Consider the following 20,059-nt stretch of genomic DNA (forward strand, 5'->3'; position numbering starts at 1 on the left):
TGTTGAGTTGTACTACTGCATTGCATGTTGACCACTTGCACCTTTTGGCCTAGAGCCGGCTTCACTTGGACTCGTGTTTAAGCCAACTTTTGACCATGACGTCTGCGAAATCAACCTTGCATACCTTTGACTTCTGCAGCTTGACACACCTTGACCCGTGGAAGGAACATACCTTTGAGTGTCACCAACCAGTTTTCACCTCCTTGCATTGAGCATAGGAACATTCCTTTCCCAGGAACTAGATCATCTATTTCACCGACACTCGTTCTTTCCACTATACCATAGCATTCTTTTATTCTTTTTCCATCTTAACAGAAAAAGACAAAAAATTAAATATTCCAAAAAGAGCGGGAACGGGACTGTATAGCTTGACACACCTTGACCCGTGGAAGGAACATACCTTTGAGTGTCACCGACCAATTTTCACCTCCTTGCATTGAGCATAGGAACGTTCCTTTCCCAGGAACTAGATCATCTGTTTCACCGACACTCATTCTTTCCACTATACCATAGCATTCTTTTATTCTTTTTCCATCTTAACAGAAAAAGACAAAAAATTAAATATTCCAAAAAGAGCGGGAACGGGACAGTATTTCCATTTATTGTTGGCAGCTGGAGTCAGTCGTGTCGCCCTTGAACAAAGCACTCAAAACAAAGTCTCCTCCGTTTGGACGGGATTTAGTTTGACTTAGGTACGCCTTAACCTTGTTATTGAGTCAGTTCTCCCCGATTGGTTATCTCTTCCAATCATATGGAGGGTTCGTTCGTGCCTCCTGCATGACGAACTTATACAGAGTCATCATATGCTGCCACATAGTCACATTGAGTCGTGCTTTTGTTCAAGGGAAGTTAGCCTGAGTCGGCCTCTCTGCGGTGTTTCTTGACTCATTTTTCAGTCGGCCATCCTTGGTTGTCAGTGTCATGTCTATCGTCACATCAGTTATATTGGTCCTTTACTCATGCCGGTTTGAGAAGGTCCCCATTGACTTCTTGCTGGCGGGTCTTGTCCTTATCGACAACGACATCTTGCTCTGAGGACAAGCCTAGAGACACACCCTGGCCCTATTTTCATTATTGATAGGTCACCTTGTGCTCAGCATCGATCAGTATCATGGGTCTTTGATTGAGTGGTTTCCCTTGTGTTCGACGTCAACTTACATTATCACACATTGGGATTCGTTCAGTACCTTGGTTTCCATTTGACCTTATTGGTGGATACCTCGCCTTTGTGTCAGATTTCATTATTGGTTGGTTCAGAGGGTTTCTGCCGTGCGCTAGCCACATCTTGTATACGCCGGAAACGTACTTCGGTTGGGTTACTACATCTTTTTCGTCTGATTCCTTCCACATTATTGGCCTACGGGTTACACTCGCGCTAGATTGATGAAGGATGCCTTAATGCCTTCCTTCTAGCGGATCTTTCCCTATCGACTCCGACTCATTGCTCTAGGGAAAAGATCTAGAGTCCATTTGGTAGTACCTTGGGGTTTGCAGTCATTAGTGGCAGATCCTTCGCTATCGACAGTGGGAAACCATCATTGTCTCATGATCGATAGATTCTTATAGTTGTTCGACTCCAGCTCATCTATTCACACTTGTTAGATTGTACTGGGTACCTTGACACTCATTATCATTATCGGTGAGTAGTCTCGCGTTTGTTAACGGTATACATCAATGACCGGTAATCAAATGATTTCTCACATGGTCGACTTCAGATCATTTATTCCCATGGTGTAGAAATGTACCACGGCGGTCGGTGAAGACCTCAGGTTGTATCAGCATTCATTGGTTCAGTTGACAGTTGCTCCTGTTGTTGCTAGTTGATACCACTCCACTTTATATGTTGCAGTCAGTCATGGCGACATTCTGTATGCTGGCACCTGAGTTTGCAGTGTAGTACCATCCTATTCCATCATGTTCAGTTGGTACCTTTTGGGATCAGTCTTTGATATCAGTGATCCGTTGTATCTTTCAGCATCATTGATAGTCTTATATGTGATATTCAGACATGTACTTGTTCATCATGATCAGATGATCCATTATGTATATTTAAGTCATTTATACTTGTATACTTAGTGGATCCACTTGTACTTGATATGCGGACATGCTTTAATTTTTTTGAGCATGGGTATGCCCGCCTCAGACAGTGTTTCTTTATGATCTCCTTTGGTGGCTTGGCAGGCTGAATTTTGGTGAAGTCCTCCTCGGTTTTTGACAGACTTCCTTTCCATGTACTTGCATAATATATTTCGGCCATCATGTACCCCTTCTGACCTCATATATTAGGGGGCATCTGTTATAGCTCCAAATCTCACTCTTATGATTTGTGATGCTACACTCATGGCCTAGGGCAACCCCTCCTTCCAGACCTGGTCCCAAAATTTTAAAAAACAGTGTTTTATCCCTTATACACGATATTGCCCTAAGTTAAACGTGTGTATACGCGGGTCTGTGTATAGCCAACCCACGTGTATGTATTAAAACACTTAAAAAAATATAAAACTCCTTATTTTCAGGCGGAGATCGCGGGTTTTACCTGCTGATCACCTGTTAGTGCCCGTGGCCCAACTGTTCCCAACCAACTCCTAACTAAAAAACTACTTTGTAGAAGGTATAAAAAGACCTCAATGGGAAGGCCTAAAGGAGGAGAGAAGAGAGAGAAAGGTTATTATGCTGAGATTTTTCCCTTGACCAGGTCTAAAGTCCCTTGTGCCTTCTGCACTTCCCCCATTTTGTACAGGAAACCTTTGTTTCCTTGTGTGTTGATGTTCATCCACCATTTATGACATCATGGAGAGAGTCATGGAAGGAGTTTGTTAGAGGCTTGAGGCTGGAACGGATCTGGAAGGAAGCTTTGCTTGGAGCCTGCTGATGGTGACTCAGGTGAAGATATTCCTTTTTATGTACTTTATTTGTCTATAATAAAAGAAACACATGTCTTGGTTCCCGAAATGAATTTTCTTTATGTTAATGATATTCATGTTTGAATTCGTATGTAAATGGTTGTTTGGATTTCATAACTAACTACCTTTCTTTATAACATGAAGATGGTTTCTTTATAAGTTTTTGTCCATATACTACTATGTTCTTTGAATTGGTTGTTTTGCAGGACAAAAGAGAAGAAGGGAACTCCAAGAAGGGTTTGGACCCTAAGGGCCTTCTCAAACGTAGGACCAAAGGTACGTACCCTTATCATAGAATTTTCTTATAATAGCATAATGGTTGTATGAATGCATGTTTCTTTGAAATCCTAGCAGACTGAAAGTTGTCTATGCAACTACCATTTTTGCGCCATGCACAATCTCCATGGGACAACAGTCAGTGCGCTTTGACCGAAGGTCCTCATTGCTCCATGCTGGCTACAAATTACCATTATTCAAAGGTTATTTCTAATAGTTATAAGATTTCTTGAAGTCTGTCATTCATTCTTAACAATCATGGAATTGTTTGAGGATCAAATTCAGATCAGTGCCATACCCGAAACTCTGTTGGGTTCGAGTCTTGCATGCAGTCAATTCTGCCTTCAATTGGCAAACCACTGTTTCACACCAGTTGAGCATCTGAGGTTGGACACAGTCAACTACAAGCAATAGTTGGGTCTTTGTTGCAATGTGGGGACTCTTTGACCCCACCAAATGCACAATCAACCATAAAATGGCCCTCATAGATCTAGACCTAATCCTCTCTGTTAGAGTCGGTCTGGTCATCCCTCCATCAGAGATCATTTCTCTTATTGCATCTCATTTTATGTGTCTCATTCAGCGCTTCTATTTGCATTCCATTAGGGTAATGCCAATGTCTGACGGAAGGGTCTCTTCACCTGTTTCCCTCATGGTTGTACCTCCTAGGTTGGTCAAAATTTCTCAAAGATCATCAAAGTTGATTTCAGTCATTTACAGGACAGCAGGCCTAAGGGAAGATCAGAATAAGTTCTCATCGCAAAATTTCGTTGTTATCTTTCTTGATCGTGACTTTTCTTCAAAACCCTGTTTTGAAGAAAGTCATCATTTTGTTCTTTGTAATAAATGTCATATACAGTTTTCAAGTTTCCAGTTGTCAACATCTTCAGGCGCAGCCCTGGTGAGCAATGGTGGCACTCTAAACAGTGGCTGCTCCTTCACTTTCTACTCCGTTTCGGCCTTATATGTACTAGAGTCCACAAGCAGCGGTAACACCATTCCAGATATTGGATGGAGAAGCTCAGACACTACAGATTATGTTAAACCACATGAGACAGTCATTGCCAAACCTGGTATGATGTATGTCTGGATCTATTCAGATGGAAAACATATTGCCTTCAGAGAATGGAGGCGGTATATGGCAATGGTTTTTTGGGAAGAATTTTGCAACCACTGCATTTGTGAATTCTGGCTCCCAAGATGGTTTTGTTGGAGTGGCAGCACCGTCTCTTGCAAGAATACTTCCGATTGATCTGGCCACTTTTGGTGGAGAAATTATTTTTTAGCCAGACGCATACCTCTGTTCACTTAATGATGTGACAATGTCAACTACAATGAAAAGGAGGGCATGTCCTAGAGTTTTTGGTGGTGAGGGAATTTTGAGACAGAAACTTGTTGGGTGTGGCCTTGCTTTTATAGCTGCGAGGGGGTCTCTTGTACAGAAAAATTTGGCACCTAGAGAAGTATTAGTTGTTGACGCATCATGTGTTGTTGTTGTGTCAAGCATTATAGATTCCCACATCAAATATACAAGTCCTAGTATTGTTTTCATCCAAAGTCTACCATTTCATCGCCTTTCTCAAAGAATAGCACGGGCAGTTACGTCTCCAAACATCTATGACAATCCACGATTCTTTATTCAAATTGGTAAATTCAAATATGTCATCCCTGCAAAAAAAATCAACCAAAATGCCATCGTTTTAGCCAAAAAATCAAAGGGAAGAAATGCCAATTCTGAAACATTACAAAGATGGAAGCGAGAATTAAAATCCTTTTGATGCATAATATGTTTCCACAATTGTCAATTCATCTTCATGCCAAAGACATCACAGAAGTCGATGTGGAGGAATGAAATCATGAGTTTGGAGCCGAAACTGGGTATTAGAGTGCTGCACGGCACGTTGGGAGAAGGCACGGTGCACATAGGCTGCGTGGCACATAGAGCCAAAGTCTACTGTGTAATTTCCAACGGCCGCGATGCATCCAGTGAGCGTGGCGCACTAGGTTTGTGCGTAGCGCACAGAGCCCCCAATCAAATTTTTTCCACCGCTTCACTAAATTTCAAATCCATTCAGTTTTCTAGTGATCCAAGTAAGTTTGTGGGCTTCAACTATTGATGTTAGCTGGTGTTTGGAAGTGGTTTGGAAATTATGAAAATGAGTTTAAATCCAGGGCGATTTAATGAAGGGATTAAAGAAGGTCACAAAAACATCCACTGTGCCATTTGGATCTGGTCCAAAAACATGTGTGGGTCAGAACTTCGCACTATTGGAAGCAAAAGTCATATTAGCCATGTCTTTCCATTATATGTTGATGCTACTACCGTAATATTCACCTTGCAACCCCAACATGGAGCCCAGGTCTCTCGCGTTTCAGCTAGTGCAGTTACATTTGGCATGGTGTGTTTTGCTAGAAAGGAGTTCTTGGAGCAGGACAACATCATGGTTGATATCCATTTGCGATTTCATAATATTTGCCAAACATACAAGGAGTTCCTTGTTAGAATTAACATAATTTAATAATTACAGTACCTTGTTTGGAAAAGTTCGTTGCATAAGTGTTTAGTCATAACCCGTCAAAAGTATTTGACCTCCAGCAAGGCTTGAAAAGTGTCCTAGGTGGCAGTCATTTCTATACTTGGGCATTCGATTCATCTTCAGATTTAAAGAACATATGTGGCAGATTTGATCCATATTTTAGCATTGAAATATTGGAGATCTTTTCCCAATTTTGGTAAAGTGGCAAACGCATCTCCAGAAATCTGAGGGCAGTTGTGTAGGAATGTGCAAAGTGGCATTCAAGAAGTGGAGTTTTTAGGCCTAAAATCAGCAAATACACAATTCTAGGCTCAAAATTTAGCAAAGGAATAGGATTCGATTTTGACTTTAGTTATGATTCAAAGGGTCTACAGCTACAGTTTCCGCCTCTCCATTGGTCATCAAACAGATTTCACATGTAACGCTGCTCCTTTTCAGAATAGATGGCTGGCTCTTTAGCTTTAGTTTGTTAATAATGATTAAACAATTCCTTATTTTCATCAATTTGTCTATTTATTGTATTGTAAATCATTTGTAAGAGGTCTGAGTTCTGGAAAAGGGTCTGGAAGAAAAATTCACTGCTTCACTGTACGGTTTGGCCTGGAGATTAATAAAATGATGCAGCTTTGATTCATGAGATTCATGTGGTATGAGTTTAGCATATGTTTCTTCTTTCTGTTTCATGTATCCTGTTATGTTTTACTATCCATTCATGATCATTTCCAGTTGAATGCTTTTAAGTAAGAAAGGTAGAATCCAGTTTACTGCCCTGCTTTGGGAAGGCATTCATGCTTTGTGTCTCTTCTTCTGTCTGAAAAGGATTCATGTGTATGCCCTTTTCAACTTCTCAACAGTCTTTCCACTCCATGTTATTTCAGTTTGATTGCTAAAAATCGTGCCTATCTTGCCTCACGAAATATTTTGTGTCTTTAATTTAATTTCCCAGCTCATGCTGTCCTTTGTCCCATACAGCCTAGAAAATTCAGTCATTCAATAAATTACCACTTTCATATTTATTTACTAGCCTAAAATATGTTCCCATTTTAAGTCATCTCAAGCCCCCATCTGATTATCTTTTACTGAGATTGACCCGGAGAGAGCCCTCTCCTGTCCTCATAGGGCTAGCTATGAGGCTGAGCGTGGTTTGATGTGGACCTAGAATCTTACCTTTTCAGCCTAAGCTAAATCTAGGCTCTAACATAATGGCGACCATACTAGGGAGAAATGGTTTGCTTGTTAATGTTATTTGATTTAGCTACAGACGGAGCCTGAAGTTATGCCAGGTAGCCTTCGAAACACTTTTGATTTGCATTAGCACAAGTAGATAAATGTTGCTTCAGTCAATCTCTGGTTTAGCTTGTAATCGTAACACTTAACTTATAAATCGCCCTAGTACATGTATTAAGTTCATATCGGATTGTTGATGGTGGACAACCATCAGACATGTGAAGGCTGAAACATTCACCTGGTGACTCCAACTCAACCCAGAGATTCCAGTGCTCACTGATCCATTCACGCAATGGTAGGGTATGTGGCAGACCCTGCACTTTGTGAAGTTGTAAAAGAAGTTAAAGATCAGTTAGTGGATTTTGAAATTGATGAAGCATTTTTCATTGCCATGTTTCAATGTTTGAAATCTCTGAAGTTTCCTCCTGAAGCTAAAACTGGTTTCTGTGAGTTACTTGTTGAAAGATTTGAGAAGGAGATTCAATATTTAAATGATCAGATCCAATCATATGAATTCCGAGATCCCAAAAAGTTCTTGGAAACTCTCCCTCCTTCAAAACAAGAAACAATAGAGCTGCTCGTGGATATTTGCATTGATAGTGTACAGCTGGAAGTATGTATTGCAGGGTTGGGGCAGCAAACAGAGTCTGGCTTTTGTGATCCTATTGCAACATACATGGAAATGTTTTTCAGTTTAAATGATAGATCAAATTATTTTTTACATAACCAGACTCATTTCATGCATGTATGGCTGCGAGAAATTACATCTATGTCCTAGTGGAAACACTCTCAAGCAGCATACTTGTCCTAGTTACTTGGATGGTTGATCTGGCATTACAGAATTACTTGATCTATTGGCTCTGTAGCAAAGTAGGGTAGATTTTGTAAATAAATAAGCAGCAAAAGGCAGCGCTTCATTCCAATTTCATTGCAGTTTTGGTTTCAATTTGTCAAATCAGTTTTTCAATCATTTTAGTTTCACAATTGAGTCAGTTTAAATCAAGTTTCAGTCCGTAAATGGGTTAAAGTCTTGTGTTGTTTGTCAAAATAATGATTCCATAGCCCAATGAATGAAGGCACTGTCTGCTCTCCCAAATATCTGCAGTTCTTGGCACCTCTAGGGAGCCACCATCCCCATTGGAGCCAATGTTATAGTCGGTCTGGTCATCCCTCTATCAGAGATCATTTCTCTTATTGCATCTCATTTTAGGTGTCTCATTCAGTGCTTCTATTTTCATTCCATTAGGGTCATGCCAATGTCTGACGGAAGGGTCTCTTCACCTGTTTCCCTCATGGTTGTACCTCTTGGGTTGGTCAAAATTTCTCAAAGATCATCAAAGTTGATTTCAGTCATTTACAGGCCAGCAGGCCTAAGGGAAGATCAGAATAAGTTCTCATTGCAAAATTTCGTTGTTATCTTGCTTGATCGTGACCTTTCTTCAAAACCCTGTTTTGAAGAAAGTCGTCATTTTGTTCCTTGTAATAAATGTCATATACAGTTTTCAAGTTTCCAGTTTTCAACATCTCCAGGCGCAGCCCTGGTGAGCAATGGTGGCACTCTAAACAGTGGCTACTCCTTCACTTTCTACTCCGTTTTGGCCTTATGTGTACCAGAGTCCACAGGCAGCGATAACACCATTCCAGATATTGGGTGGAGAAGCTCAGACACTGCAAATTATGTTAAAACCACATGAGATAGTCAATGCCAAGCCTGGTATGATGTGCTATATGTCTGGATCTATTCAGATGGAAAACATATTGCCTCCAAAGAATGGAGGCGGTATATGGCAATGGTTTTTTGGGAAGAATTTTGCAACCACTGCATTTGTGAATTCTGGCTCCCAAGATGGTTTTGTTGGAGTGGCAGCACCGTCTCTTGCAAGAATACTTCCGATTGATCTGGCCACTTTTGGTGGAGAAATTATTTGTCAGCCAGATGCATACCTCTGTTCACTTAATGATGTGACAATGTCAACTACGGTGAAAAGGAGGGCGCGTCCTAGAGTTTTTGGTGGTGAGGGAATTTTGAGATAGAAACTGGTTGGGTGTGGCCTTGCTTTTATAGCTATGAGAGGGTCTGTTGTACAGAAAAATTTGGAACTTGGAGAAGTACTAGTTGTTGACGCATCATGTGTTGTTGCTGTGTCAAGCACTATAGATTCCCACATTAAAAATACAGGTCCTGGTATTGTTTTCATCCAAACTCTACCATTTCATCACCTTTCTCAAAGAATAGCACGGGCAGTTATGTCTCCAAATGTCCATGACAATCCACGATACTTTATTCAAATTGGTATATTCAAATTTGTGATCCCTACAAAAGAAATCAACCAAAAAGCCATCGTTTTAGCCAAAATATCAAAGGGAAGAAATGCCAATTCTGAAACACTACAAAGATGGAAGCAAGAATTAAAATCATTTTGATGCATAAGATGTTTCCACAATTGTCAATTCATTTGCATGCCAAAGACATCACAGAAGTCGATGTGGAGGAATGAAATCATGAGTTTGGAGCTGAAACTGGGTATTAGAGTGTTGCGCGGTGCGTTGGGAGAAGGCGTAGCACACATAGGCCGCGCAGCGCATAGAGCCGAAGTCTACTGTGTAATTTCCAATGGGCAGGGCGCATCCAGTGAGCGTGGTGCACTGGGTTTGTGCGCAGCGCACAGAGCCCCCAATCAAATTTTCTCCGCCGCTTCACCAAATTTCAAATCCATTCGGATTTCTAGTGATCCAAGTAAGTTTGTGGGCTTCGACTATTGATGTTAGCTGGTGTTTGGAAGTGGTTTGGAAATTATGAAAATGAGTTTAAATCCAGGGCGATTTAATGAAGGGATTAAAGAAGGTCGCAAAAACGTCCACTGTGCCATTTGGATCTGGTCCAAAAACATGTGTGGGTCAGAACTTCACACTATTAGAAGCAAAAGTCGTATTAGCCATGTCTTTCCATTATATGTTGATGCTACTGCCGTAATATTCACCTTGCAACCCCAACATGGAGCCCAGGTCTCTTGCGTTTCAGCTGGTGCAGTTGCATTTGGCGTGGGGTGTTTTGCTGGAAAGGAGTTCTTGGCGCAGGCCAACATCATGGTTGATATTCATTTGCGATTTCATAATATTTGCCAAACATACAAGGAGTTCTTTGTCAGAATTAACATAATCTAATAATTACAGTACCTTGTTTGGAAAAGTTCATTGCATAAGCATTTAGTCATAACCCGTTAAAAGTATTTGACCTCTAGCAAGGCTTGAAAAATGTCCTAGGTGGCAGTCATTACTATACTTGGGCATTCGATTCATCTTTAGATTTAAAGAACATATGTGGCGGATTTGACCCATATTTTAGCATTAAAATATTGGAGATCTTTTCCCAATTTCAGTAAAGTGGCAAACACATCTCCAGAAATCTGAGGGCAGTTGTGTAGGAATGTGCAAAGTGGCATTCAAGAAGTGGAGTTTTTAGGCCTAAAATCAGCAACTACACGATTCTAGGCTCAAAATTTAGCAAAGGAATAGGATTCGATTTTGACTTCAGTTATGATTCAAAGGGTCTATAGCTATAGTTTCCGCCTCTCCATTCGTCATCAAACAGATTTCACATGTAATGCTGCTCCTTTTCAGAATAGATGGCTAGCTCTTCAGCTTCAATTTGTTAATAATGATTAAACAATTCCTTATTTTCATCGATCTGTCTATTTATTGTATTGTAAATCATTTGTAAGAGGTCTGAGTTCTAGAAAAGGGTCTGGAAGAAAAATTTAGTTCTTCACTATACATTTTGGCCCAGAGATTAATAAAATGATGCAGCTCTGATTCATGAGATTCATGTGGTATTAGTTTAGCATATGTTTCTTCTTTCTGTTTCATGTATCCTGTTATGTTTTACTGTCCATTCATGATCATTTCCAGTTGAATGCTTTTAAGTAAGAAAGGTAGAATCCAGTTTACTGCCCTGCCTTGGAAAGGCATTCATGCTTTGTGTCTCTTCTTCTGTCTGAAAAGAATTCATGTGTATGCCCTTTTTAGCTTCTCAACAGCCTTTCCACTCCATGTTATTTCAGTTTGATTGCTAAACCTCCTGCCTATCTTGACTCACGAAATATTCTATGTCTTTAATTTAATTTCCCAGCTCATGCTGTCCTTTGTCCCATACAGCCCAGAAAATTCAGTCATTCAATAAATTACCACTTTCATATTTATTTACTAGCCTAAAATCAGTTCCCATTTTAAGTCATCTCAAGCCCCCATCCGATTATCTTTTGCTGAGATTGACCTCGAGAGAGCCCTCCCCTATCCTCGTAGGGCTAGCTACGAGGTAGAGCGTGTTTTGATGTGGACCTAGAATCTTACCTTTTCAGCCTGAGGTAAATCTAGGCTCTAATAGGACACTTGGGATTGCTTGGCACATCATTGTACATTTTATCTCTGCATTTTTGGCTAAGGAAAGACCAAGGTTTTGCAGCACTTGTTGGGATCCTTGTGGCTCTGTGTTTTGATGGTGTGTTTCTTCATGTAATTGTAAGTTCATTGATGTTTTATGTATGCCATTTCCCTTCTCTTTACTTCTGAATTAAACAAGTTAAGTGACAAAGGTAAAATCCATGAGTTTGTTGTGCTCTGCCTGTAGTTTTGTTTAATTCTCAATGTTTTCTTCAGTTTGAGGAGGATTCTTGATACCCTCACACCCTCCTTAGCTCCTCAACGGTCTTTTCCATCCATTCATTTAATCTAAAGCATCAAAACTGCTGCCTACCTTGCCCCAACCGGAACTCTGCAAAAACTAGTCCTCATCCCCGGACCCAAAATTTGCCCGTCCCTTTTTTCCAACAAAGCCCCCAAAAACTCAAATTAAATCCTTGCACTTCATACCTAGCCTAAGATCAGTTGTTAAATCAGTCATCTCAAGCCCCATCGATTATCTTTTGCTGAGATTGACCCGGAGAGAGCCCTCTCCTGTCCTCGTAGGGCTAGCTAGGAGGCTGAGCGTGGTTTGATGTGGACCTAGAACCTTGTCTTTTCAGCCTGAGGCAAATCTAGGCTCTAACACTCTCTATGGGGACGTTGTTGCCGACGAGTCCACTCTCAGGGATACAGTAAGATTGAACCAGCTCTAGGGTGGATCTAAGATCAGGCCTAACCCCGCCAGGTTTTCTTGTGCTCCTCGGCATGATAAACTAGTTAAAAAGTAAATATCATCATGGTCAATGGACAACTCATGATCTACAATCCTGAACACTTTCTCATGTTCATCCCGCCGCTGGATAATCCATCTCAACAAGTCCTCCTGCCCTTTCATCAAGTCCAACTTTAGATACGTAAACAAATTGCATCGGCGCAATGCAAGTAAGCATGTTGGATCATTTAGCATCAACAATTCCTCATTGTCATGGGCCCGTTCTCTCCATAGGCTAGTCATAATGGCCTGAAACTTGTGCAAAACAACCCAAAAATCAGTCAAAATGGGGCAACAAAGCTTCAAGAATCACTGCATGGGTTTTTAAAATGCACTCTAAGGCTTTAACGCTCCCCCCAGTGGTACACAGGGGGGATTAACACCCTACAGCAGATCGTAGAGGACGTTTAACACTCCCTACAGGCCTGCAAGAGGGCATTAGTGTGTAAACACTAATTTAGGGCTCCCCAGATCTGCAAAAATCCACCCTAGAAACTCATAATAGAGGTTAAGTAAAGCAAAGATCATGGTTTTGGAATCTACCTCAGACTGATAGCACATCGAATGGTCGCTCAGATCTCCCGCAATCATCCATGGAAAATCTGCTCCTCTTTGGCTCCAAAACGTTCTCACAGTTCTCAAATAGTGAAAAGGGTGAATGTGAAAGCTCAAGAACTTTCTTACATTTATTTTTGGAGACATGATTTATTGAAATCATTAAAGAGGAAGTAGTCCATTCCCCATTATTTATTATCATGCATGACCCCATATTGACAGGAATTGTTGCTTTTTTCTACTTCTTTCTGTTTTTTTTTTATGAAAGTACTTTTAGGAATGAATGGTAGCAATCACCGCATGCAATTCTCAATGAGCGCTTTCTTTTATGGGATATTTTCTCTCTCTTAAATCAAAAAATCCCCGATTTTTTCATCGTTGGGCTCATTAAACACATACGACAACGGTCTGAGCAACTCTTTTTCACTTTTTTTCTAGCTCATTAAACTAAAAAAGATCATTTGAGCATTGTTTTTAGGTGTTTTTTTCTCACTTGTAAAACTAAAAAAAATCTTGAGTTTTTTCTCAGGCTTGTTAAAAAATTATGAAGACAGCCCGAGCATTCTTTTAGGTACTTTTCTCACTCATTAAGCTGAAAAATCACGATTTTTTGTCACCGGGCTCATTAAAAATATATGGCAACAACAAGAGCACTTGCTTTTTTGAGACAATTTCTCGCTCTTAAATCGAAAAATCCCTGAGTTTTTCCCTTCTTCGGGCTCATTAAATCTACGAAGAAGGAATGAACAGTTCTTTTACCTCTTTTTCCTTGCTCACTAAACTGAAAAAGATACCTTGAGTTTTCTTCATTTCACTCGTTAAAATTCGATGAAGGTATTGAGTTTGTCATCGCGTGACTCATTAAAAATTCACGACAAATATCGAGTTTAGTCTGTCTCCTCGTACTCGTAACAAAATGAGGTCAACATCTATTGATCTTTCTCTTTATCTGGACTCAATAGATTAACTCATGGAAAAGTAACCGATCCGGGTATACTATTAAACTTTTGTCACAACTGGTTAAAAACTATGACAAAGGGACCACCCTCGAGACGTTCTTTACGATCTTTTCATACTCTCTAAATATGAAAATACCACCGAGTTGTCTCGTATGGACTCATTAAATTACATAGGCAAGGTATAGAGTCACTCTTTTTACGATTCTTTTTAGACTCTTAAAACATGAAAAGATCAACGAGTTTGCCTATCTGAACCCATTAAACTAATCAGATAGGACATCGAGTTTCTCTTTTTGGGGTCGTTTTCAGACTATCAAAATATGAAAAGATCAATGAGTTTACCCCTGTAGACTCACTAAACTAATCAGATGGGGAAAGTGGACAATACAACTATGTTCAGTATTTGAAAGTGTGGTTTGGTAGTAGTCATTCCCTTGAACATGGAACTCCCTCAGATAAACCTTCCTTGTGACGGCCTCTCAATATGAATCTTACCATCCTATGAGTTTAGCCTAAATATCCCGATGTTCTTGCATCTCTGTATCCTAACACTCTTTGGTGTTCATGAGTCTAGTGCTGCATGGTTAAGACTGTTGTTGTGCCTTCTATTGTTCAAGGGATAACCTTTTGTTTCCTCCATCAACCCATCAAGCATATTCTTTCATCATGCCCTCTGTCATTTTGAACCAATGCTCAAAGATTCCTCAAAAAACAAATCATTCTTGTCCCATTTCATGTCGATTAATGTAGGACATATTATTGCCTACCTTTCGACAGGTCTCTTCTTGTCGACTTCAACACTCTATCTAGGAAGAAAACCCAAAAGCACATTCAGTGCCTTGGTACTTGCAGACTTCAGTGGCAAGTCACCTTGTGTTTGATCAATGGTTCTCATTATTAGCTCCTAGTTAAGCAATTCTACGAGTGTTCGATGACAAAAACATTTTTCACACTCGCTAGATTGTACTATGCATCTTGGAGACCATCACCATTATTGGTGGCCTTCCTCGCGTCTGTTAACAGTCTCCATTATTGACTGGTAATCAGACGATTTTGTGCATGTTCGACATCAACGCATATATTCACATGCATTGATCTATGTTGTTCGATGAAGCGGAATTCAAGAGCTTGGGTAGATGCTTGCATCACTCAGCCTTGTTTCCTCTCCCAAATTGCGTATATTGTTTTTTGGAGACAGCTCATCAAAATGATCCTATTATGACACTAGATCTTCATTGTGCTTACCAGGTGCCAGAGTTGTCATATCTCTTCATTGAGAAAATCACTCTGACATAGCTACTAGCGTGGGAATGCCTGACTCAGGACATGATTTTAGTTATTTTATATATGTGTTGTATCAGGGTTCCCATATCGCCCAAAGCTCCGATCCTCTCTCTCTTTTTGTCAAGAAGGAACAGAATAGTTAAGTAAAGTATTTCGGCCATCGTTGTAGCCTCTGATATCACACTTTAGGGGGCATCTGTTATATAGTAAAATGAACTCCTCATCAGCTCAGAGGGGAAAGACATGATGACTAAAGCAATGACCAAGTTTGCAAGCCTTATTTCCAAGCTAACATTGCCCATACACTAACAACCTACCTTATAAAGCTTCTTTGCAAGCCTAAGGGAGCGTTAGCGACCCAAGTAACTCTACATGTTACGTCGGGAACATCGTTAGTGAGCCCTAATGAAGATCTAAAAGTCAAAGGAGTGGATTAACTAAGAAATATCCCTATATTCTCTCCTAGATCAACTCAGAAAAGCAAGGAAACATCCAAGTTCGACCTATTTGGGGGATTTTTAATCCTAATGAAGTAAGAAAATGGGAAAGAGCTATAAAGAATGACAACATCATTGCTTTTACCTAAGGAAACTCATGGAGAAATTTAGCAACCATAACTTCACATGCTACATAAGGAAAGCTAGGGATATTGTGATAGAGGTCAAATCATTTGAAAGGATAGCTTACTTGATTTCTGAGCAAAGTCTCAGACTTAAGCATAAGAATTTGGTAAGAAGGGAGAGAGAGAGAGAGGAGCTAGAGGGGTAAGGGAAGGCTGATGCAACCAATGGTTGTAATCACTCTTTCAACATTAATATAGAAATGCAGTTGTATTATCTACTCCATGGTGTTGGTACTATAATTCATTTATATGTTTATTCAATGTCTTTTAGCATGAGTAGCTTAGTTATGTGCAACTAGATATCTTTTGTATATTCATAGATCAATTTTCAAGGTTCTATGTTGTGATTACGCTTGTCTCTTCTATGTGTAAGGCTTGATCTGGAGCCGACTCAAGAGACTTCCACCTAGCTGCATTTCGCTCTCCAGCAACTCTACACGGAGACTTGAGGTAATGAATCTGTCTTGCTTTGATAGTTAGTTATTGAATATGGACATGCATGTATATTTGTGACAGTTGCAGATAATCTTATAGTCTTCCAAGGGTCCTAGGAAGACCCTTGAGGGTTCCTTCATTCTCCATACACCATGCATTAATCCCTATAGCATCTTGCCAATCTTTCGTACTACGCATGGCTCACCCAGAGCGGTTCCATCACATCTATTGATGAGCTCTTGTAATCCCTTCACAGCCTTACTATTGCGCAGTAACTTCATGTAGGTCTCAAGGAAGGTTGTGACCATAAAAGGGTCCATCTATTTATCATGCTTATCCTTGCTTCCTGAGGTGGAGGCCTCAGCGAAGCTCTTCTTAGCTTCCATGAAGATTTCATGTGCATGGTCCAAATCAAACTCAGCCTCCTTTGCCAAAGCTTTAAAAACCTAGGTATTGTCTTCTAGATGTTTCTCCTTGTCATCTCCTCTCATGATTCCACTTCTGAGCACTATATTTACATTTGGATCCACTTCGCATAGCTCAGACCTCATCATCTATAGGTTCTAAGTTGGCAGAGGTGGTAGTGCCCCTTTGTCACATATCCTTGCTATCAGTGTAGGACAATCTTCCATTTCGTGATCGAACAACGTGCAATACTTACATGATGGACGTGTTGGTTTAGTGCAATCACGGGCATAGTGTCTTGGTCCTTCATAATTATAGAAAATTAACTATCCTCAACCTCTGCCAGGTCCTCCTCCACCTCGGCCTCGTCCATGCCATCCCTATGCTCTGGTCAAGGGGCCACATTTCTACCTAAACCCTCTAGGTGGGAGTTCTATCCATCATCAATTCATAACTCCTGCAATTATGCTCATCATGCCCTACTAACCTACAAAAGTTGTAGAACATCTATTGCAGTGTCTGTACAAACCTCTGTAGAAAATGACAGTTACCCGTGGCATGTTTTCCTACTACCTGACATATAGCGCACCAAAATGCAGACCCCGCGTTAGGTCATGCTTGAGCTTTTGGCCTCAAAGGCATCAATCTTCCTCCTACAATATAGTTCGTAAAGACCGAGCAATGGTCTTTGTCATGACCCTAACTTGCATTTTAGGCACCATACCTCTTCGTGCACCTCGGGTCAAACCGTTTTGTCCTTCTTTAGACTTTACATCTCAAGGCACATATTCTTCAACTGTGGATGGATCTACTAAACCCATAGATTTGGATCTTGTATCGGAGTTTCATGTAGTCTCATGGAAATCTCCAAGGCCTCTACTTGAGTCGTTATCTTTTGTTGTGATAGTGCAACCCTTAAGTGTGGGAGTAGCGAAGCCACAAACCACTCGCAATGCTTTCTGTCTGTCAAATTCATGTTGGCTTCGTGGATTTTACACTTCAACCTCTGATCTAGTTCCCAAGGCATCTCGCCTAGTTGCATCGTGATCTCCTTGAATCCCATAATCGGTTGTGCCTCAGATTTAGGCCTACTGAACTCCCTATTCAGTGTTGTCTATATGTTTGCCACTCCAACATTTGGGTTATCATTAGACTACTTGATATACCATCTTAGCGCACGATCTTGCAGAGAACTAACCATTGTCGCCTTCTTTATATGATCATCTGCAATGCCCTGAGCTTCCCATACAGCTTTCACAATGAACCAGAATTGGCCAGGGTCCTCATTTCCCAAGCCTTTAAATAAAGGAAGCATCACTAAATTTTCTACACTGAACTACGGTGGAGGTGGAGCTGGTATGGGTGAAGTCAGAGGCGGTGTGGTTGGAGGTGGTATTCGCGGGAATCCTTTTCTTATTAACTGAATAACACTTCGTAGAGAAACCTTTGTTATCCCTTCCTTGTCACCTCATGGAGGTGAAACCAATGGGCTATACTCCGAACCCTTTTTTCCTTTGTTCCTATAAGTTTTTCCACTTCGCGTAGTTCTGAACATCAAGGTAGCTGCATAACCCATTTTTCGCACAATAGCATTTTAACCTAGGTATTCAAATATTTCATGTACTTACCTCGTGGTCCTTTGAAAAAGTGTCGCTCCGCCTCGCTATAGCTAACTAAGGTGTTGACCGTGAATTTAGTCACAAACCCTCCTATGACGCGATTGAGCCAATGATCAACAGCGCAGACGATCTTGTTGTCAAATGCTTCCAATTTCTATACTAACTCTAGGGTCCAAACAATAGGACCATCAAGTCTCCACCTTCCTTGGCTATCTACTAGCTTCGCGATCCACTCGTATAGCTCAATTGGAAAGGAGCAGAAAAAGATCTCGTGGATCTCTGTATATAGGTATCTCTCTGTTTCTAGGAAAACTAGTGTCTTTTCGATCAACTAGCCCTCTAAGATTGGCAGCTATCCTAGAAACAAATAGTTTAAAGCAATTCATGATTTCCTCTATGTATGATAGATAAGAGAGAAGCAAAGGAACCAACCTGGATCTTCCGCTTGACTCCTTGCTTGATTTCTCTCCCCCTTGACAAAGCTTGCAACTCCTCTCCTACTTATCCCTCTTAGAAAATACCTGTAGAAACAAAGTAACAAAACAACATCAAAGCATCTTAATCTATTATATCATAAACAATGCAGAATCAGAAATACAATTAACATACAATAGCATTCACAAATAACAACATTCACAAATACACGATTGTATGGAGGAAAACTCAAAAAAATTTATTAAATATGAAGGGAGAATCACAACCCAGCTGTCTAATCCAGCATCATCCTTCCAGCATCAAAGCCCTCTTCACCTCATGAAAAGCAAGATCACCCAACAATACAATGTTCTTTCTCAGATACAAACTATCAGCACTTCCTTACAAATTACAAAATTCCAGCCTCTAGATCTCTCAGATGAGAGATCCATTTATAGATTTCTGCAAGGGTGTGATTCATCTCTGGGTTTTTGATTAGTGTCATTCCACTTGTTGTTCTTAGTTCCACTTAGAGATTTCTTGGATCTCTTACTCATCCCTGGGCAAATTCAGAGAGGCAAGTGTCATAGGAGAAGTTTCTAGAAGATTCCATGAGCATCCATTTAGCAAATTGTCTCGAACATTTGTCCATTCTCGCTCATTGCACCCCACATAAGGCCTCTTCACTCTGCATCGCACCTAGCTAGTGTAGGAGCCAGTATGCATCACAAACTAATAGTGGAGCAGTCAGTATGGTCCACTTTTGGCCAGTTCTGGATGGTTTTTTAGGTGGAACCTGTTAGGGCCTAAATCTACCTTAGGCTGAGAAAGGCAGGATCTAGGGTAACATCAAACCATGCTTAACGTGGTAGCTAGCCCTACCAGGTCGGGAGAGGGCTCTCTCCTTGTCAATCTCAAAAGAAGATGGCCAATAAAGCTTGAGATGACTAATGTAAAGACTGATTTTAGGCTAGGTATATGCTTAGAGGAGTTTGATTGAATTTAATTTTGGTTTGTTGGCTCAAATGTGAAAGGCAGATTTGGGTCCGGGGAATGGACACAATCTTGCAGAGATCTCTATGGGGCGAGGTAGGCAAATGGTTTAGTACTTCAAATTGAGTGAGATGGAGAGCTTTTACACTGGTGAGGAGTTGGATAGGGCATGAAAGTCTCTGGGATCCTCTTCAAGCAGCTGAAAACATAAATAAATAAACAAACCCTAGGTAGAGCACTGCAACTTCAATGAATTCTACCTTTATCCTTATTTCATTTAGTTAAGATGAATAGAGAGAGATGATGGCATACATAAAAATGTAAACTTTCAATTACATAAGGAAAAACTATACCAAATCAAGTTGCCACAAGAATCCCATAAAGTGCTCCAAACCCTGGTCTATTCCTTTGCCAAACTGCAGATATGAATGTACAATAATGCTCAAAACATTCACAAGAGTCCAACATTTAAAAATGACTGAAAAAATATTAGATATAGGCAACAAACAATTCATGCTAGGCTTTAGGGGTCGAATTCATGAGTTTAGGAGCTATTTCAACAAGATCTAAACTAAGAACTAAAAAGTAGGCAGTGGAATAGCTTGCCTCTAAAACCTAGGAAACTTATTCATTCAGTTTCAAACTACCTTTTCATGG

The 20,059-nt window shown here is 40.4% G+C and overlaps 2 pseudogenes; both read left to right on the top strand.

Moving 5' to 3' along the window:
- Window positions 1–4,957, top strand: part of LOC149174442 (uncharacterized) — an 86,550-nt pseudogene extending 81,593 nt beyond the window's left edge.
- Window positions 4,958–5,035: 78 nt separating this feature from the next.
- On the top strand, window positions 5,036–9,367 carry LOC149174443 (uncharacterized; annotated as a pseudogene).
- Window positions 9,368–20,059: the final 10,692 nt, after the last annotated feature.

Source organism: Pinus tabuliformis, chromosome 4_1, assembly GCF_031772625.1.
Source record: "Pinus tabuliformis cultivar Carrire ecotype Pingquan chromosome 4_1, CPIR1, whole genome shotgun sequence".
Classification (NCBI taxonomy): Eukaryota; Viridiplantae; Streptophyta; class Pinopsida; order Pinales; family Pinaceae; genus Pinus; species Pinus tabuliformis.